This window comes from Glandiceps talaboti, chromosome 8 (genome assembly GCF_964340395.1).
Source record: "Glandiceps talaboti chromosome 8, keGlaTala1.1, whole genome shotgun sequence".
In the NCBI taxonomy this organism is placed as follows: Eukaryota; Metazoa; Hemichordata; class Enteropneusta; family Spengelidae; genus Glandiceps; species Glandiceps talaboti.
In genome coordinates, this window is record NC_135556.1 from 16213642 (window position 1) to 16218864 (window position 5223).

The window sequence follows — 5223 nt, forward strand, 5'->3', positions numbered from 1 at the left end:
ATAAATATAACCGGTTCAATAGTCTGTAATTTGTTTGTCTGAGTCACGCTCTGACTCCGGGACATAAAAATTGAATACTAGTACTTGTAATACAACCCATGGCAGTCACTAGACCAAAGATCGGTGATAGATGTGTAGTTTGTCATGGCGTCTATCACGTCACTCGCGATGGAGAAACAATATGACCAGGTACTAAAAAGTCAAAATTAAAAATTGAAGAAATGAATAATGCGGATTCCGACCTTGGGAAAATACTGTAGCTACGTAAAAATGCTGTGGTGAAATTCACTCTTCCTTTTCCCTGGACCAGGAATAGCATTACAATGCAACCCTACACTCGTGGCTGACATTAATATTCAACATGCAAGCAAATATTTGTAGTGAACAGTTTACAGAATAATTCAAAAGCGTTACTTCATAGGAACTCCATTCAAGTGTCTAGTATCCCCACGCTATCAGATGTGCGCTTTCTTTCAAGACCTTGACCTTGACATTCGTGGTCAATTATCAAAATCGAACCATTTCTCGCACATCAAAGACGCCTTTTATTTATTGCCACTTACTTTTAAATCATGTCGCCATTCAGTATTAGAAGTAAAGTATTTGAGGGGCCTGTGTATACTACGAAGTGTTTTTACATTTGAAATAACATTTTCATTATGAAATGATGGAAAGGTGTGTTGACCGTTTTCGATGTGAGTGATTTTATAGAACATAGACTAAACATCATCAATGACAGAGAAGGATTTTACACTGTTTAACTGCAAGACCCAGGGTATGGGCAGGCGACATTCACCCCCACACCACCCCCACCCCGAGCGCACGCGTTCATTACAAACGCATAACATTGTTGCTTCTTCTCTAGACTAAAAGCTGTCGTCACCAAGCCGTATAAATAAAAATACATAATTATGCGACAGTGAACTGTTGATCTACCTGGTAACTGTACACATCGTGTCTAACCATAACTGTAGACCCCAATCACTATATTCGAAATTGACACATTGACGGGAAGACTTTCACCCGCTAAAATAGAAATTATAGGTTCACAACATATATTTGTAATGAGGTCAAACTCAAACGTTCGATGTTTTCGCCATGTAGTCTGTGAATACCATTGTCAATTGTTGGTAAGAACTGCCATGCTGAAAGGGACGTTGGTGTCAAGTTGAGACACTATTTTTATATCGTAAACACATACTTGTATAAATATCTTCACAGTGAAAGTTCACATGTGTTTGTAAACCATCGCATCTTTATTGGTAAATACATTGCCAATGAAAAATGCAATACATTACGTCATGCCATTTTGTCAACTAAATTTGATAATACATATTGAATTGCATGGCCTTCCAGACAAAGCAGTGCTGTCAATCTTTTACAACGAACCACTCCCTAGAGTAAGTTCACCCATATTACAGCTATCGAATCCTTCTAGTCTAGTTCTAAACTGGTACAGTGTATTACATATTAAAAAGTTCATTACCCTTTTCAAAAAAAAAGTGTGATGAAGTTTTTGATACGTAATACACTGTACCAGTTTAGAACTAGGCTACTAGCCTTCAAACTCTACACTGGTTACCAGTTCACTTCAGGGTACGTACACAACAAACTCCTTCTTCTGACACATACAAAGATCTCAATGACAAAGCTCCAGGCCGGCTACGTCAACGACCTTCTGCAAAAGTTACACATCGACGTTTTCCATTCGTTCTGCTCGACAAGAGCCTCCTGCTTCAATCTCTATTCAAGACCAAGACAACCGTGCATTTTCAAACTGTACGCCTTGACTATGGAAGTCTTTTACCTTTTTCATATACGGCAATCATCAAATCTAAACACTTTCATGAAGACACACATGTTCAAAAAAGCAGTTTGTGTAGATTGACCCTTATGCATTGGCGCATTGAACAGTACCTTGGTTCTGGAGTTTATCGATTGATTGATTGATTGATTGATTGATTGATTGATTGATTGATTGATTGATTGATTGATTGATTGATTGATTGATTGATTGATTGATTGATTGATTGATTGATTGATTGATTGATTGATTGATTGATTGATTGATTGATTGATTGATTGATTGATTGATTGATTGATTGATTGATTGATTGATTGATTGATTGATTGAAACACAAACTAAAATTGCAAGTTAACAATGTTAAGCTTGCGTTTAGAACAAACACGTTGATTCTATACACATGTATCAACCTGAGTCTGAAAAAAAACAGTCGTTGGTCCGCTTTATGTAACCACTACTTACAACACGTTGGAGCATATTACATGCGGCCCGGGAAACAACGACGGATCTGAAATCTCTCAGGCTATACAACCTCTTCTAGTATCTTATTTGTTTTGCGTCCTTGCCTAGGAATTAGTTTTATGAAATCCAGGGTTGACGTATTTATAGTGTATTTTCTCTATGAGTTTGACCTCTGAACGTAATGCCAATCGCTCTTCATATGATTGGTAATAAAATAGTACATAAAGTGGTGTTTCCAACATTCACCAATATTTTAATTACTTGTGGTTATATGAAATGCACATGTAGTAAGGGTGATCCTATTTCTTTTAATGTTTTTCATTACTTTTTCATAGCAACTATGGGTCGGTCGGTCGGTCGGTCGGTTGGCCGATTAAAAAAAGTTTGAAAAAAAATCATCTTCTTCATGTTTCTCAGTCTCTCATCTTCCTCCTCTCTATCTTCTTTTTATTGGATTCCAGGTACCAAGCCTTTTCCAGCTTCCCTACATAATTGGCATGATCTCACTCCCCCCTCTCACTTGAATAATTTCCGTCATGAAAGAAATGCTCTGTTCGTGAACAAGTGTCCTCGTCGCCATCGTGACTTTACCTGACGTTGACAGTCCAAACACTTGCTTATTCTTGCCAGAAAGGGTGGTGTTCCGCAAAATATCAAGGGCAGGCGAAACTATTTTTTTTATGTCGGAGCTGATAATTTGGGTCGGTCGGGTAATGAGAAACAGAAAAAAATAGGATCACCCTAATTCAGTTCATATGAATGCATTATATACTAGCAAAGGCTCTGATGAATGAAACTGAATTCATTGTTGTACACATATGTTTCCCTCCTTGGCTGATTATGTACATGTAGAACCATGGCGGTACATTGTAAGATCTCTCCTTATAGTACGTCCATGGTATACCGTACATTAGACATCAGATTCTTTAGGACTAATTTCAGACCACAATGGAACTTCACTGTAGTCATCTAAGAATCTATGTATGCCTGAGTAACGCTCTGGCACCCATGGCATTCACTTTACGAAGGATGATGGGTGGGTGGGTCAGTGAAGGATTTGTATTGGGTCATGGTGTCTCGTTACTCGCGGGGAGTTATACTTCCATTCTCATAGCATACTCAACATAATTTCTTTTTTTACCCTAAAAAGATATGCATTTACTGTCTTAGGGAATTCGTTCCCATAGCTAACTTACAACGATATACATTTTAACAAACGGACCTCCATTCTAAGGGACTTCTTTCCCATGTATTTAACCGACAACGATATCAATGCATTTGTAAAGACAGGGATGAGAAGTGGATCTGCTAGTTCTAAAAGGTTCTACATACACGCATGGTAGAGAGCTTATGATACTGGATACCCAAGACTTCTGTCCCCCGTTTTATTCCACAACAACGTACATTTACCATGACAAACGGACCTACGATGTAAAGAACTTCATGCATATACAATCTAACCGACAATAATTAAATTTCAAACATGAGAAAGGGAGCTGCGTTCTATAGAGACTTCGTTCCCCTATTTTACCTGCATTTTTACCATAAACGGATCTCTGTAGCTGTGATGACTTCAAAATACAAAACGCATATACGTTCTGACTCTAATCCCTTGTGCAGTAATCCTAGCACTATATATATATATAATCCTAGCACTATATATATATATATATAATCCTAGCACTATATATATATACATCCACAGGGCCACGCATTAGTGTTTCTTTAAGTTAAATATCATACGAAACATGTTGCTACAAATGTATCAATCTCTATACTAGTAGGTATAACACACTTTTACTCACAGGTAGGAAATTATAGTCAAAATGTTACTACATTTTAGCCCATAGATAAGGAAGACAACAAACTGAGAAATTGTACACGCCCCTATGCGTATACCACGATCATTTGCTCTACGTCTTGACAGACTTAATACCTAAGGTCACATCGTCCTATATTCAGACTCAAAATTAAAATTGCGACCTTAGGGCTTGGAAAATACTTTAGCCACTACGTAAAACATAGACTAGACAACGTCTGTGGTATTACTGGCAGAGATTTTCAACAGTCAATTTATATACCTGTGTGCAACAAGTTGAAAATACACTTTCATTTTTATGCCATTCACTCACCTTCAAATTGAGTACGCGTTGTCCTTAATGTACGGCGATATGTTGCAATAATGGCAAGGTTGTTGCTTAAACGGGTTTATGTTAGTATGGTGACGCGAAATGTAGCCCGGATGTAGCACGTATGACACTCCTCATAGTACAATACCACACCCATATATGATATGTATTATTGGTCTTTAGAGAGAGGCTCCCCGGGCCATTCCTAGGACTGTGCGACACCATATCCATCAACACACGGAAAACATCAGAATACTATAGTATATGTTTTTCGAATATTGTCACAAAATAGCAGTTCTCGTTATTTCAAACCAAAGTTTTAAGCTTTACGGTGCCGTGATGGCCGAAGTCATGATACGAGAGTGACTCCCCCTGTTCGTTCTATCAAGCACACTTTCACATCTCAGGTTTCCAATGTGAAAAATAGAAACAGCCTACATTCTATTCATACCAGCCAGTGTGTTTGTCTACTTGCTGGGATTTACTTTACCCGATTTATGTGCTCATTGTTGTCCATGTGACGGTCTTTGTATGTAATGTCGTGACATTGGAAAGCTCGTTTAATAGCTAGCATTGTTGTCGTGGTTTCAATCGCAAACAGAACCTTGCAAGATATAAGAGTGACCACTGAGACATTTATAAGTTGGAGGGCCGGGTTTTGATTACATCGCTCGATTAATCAGATATGGAGTTTAACATGGGATATCATATCATATAGGCGTTTGTATGAATTGAAAGATATCAAATTTACTTCTGTTTGCCTTGATGTCGTGATACTATGGCTGTAAGTGATATCCCATACATTGCAATTTTTTTCTCTTTAAGTAT

General features: G+C 37.9%; 1 protein-coding gene across 2 annotated transcripts in view; it reads right to left on the reverse strand.

The window, feature by feature from the left end:
• Window positions 1-4522, reverse strand: part of LOC144438642 (DOMON domain-containing protein FRRS1L-like) — a 16249-nt gene extending 11727 nt beyond the window's left edge. Inside the window, exon 1 of one of the 2 annotated variants that reach the window (XM_078127759.1) lies at window positions 4399-4522. The gene's annotated coding sequence lies outside the window, so the exon portion shown is untranslated. The remainder of the gene's footprint in view (window positions 1-4398) is intronic. The other variant, XM_078127760.1, reaches the window with a different exon arrangement.
• Window positions 4523-5223: the final 701 nt, after the last annotated feature.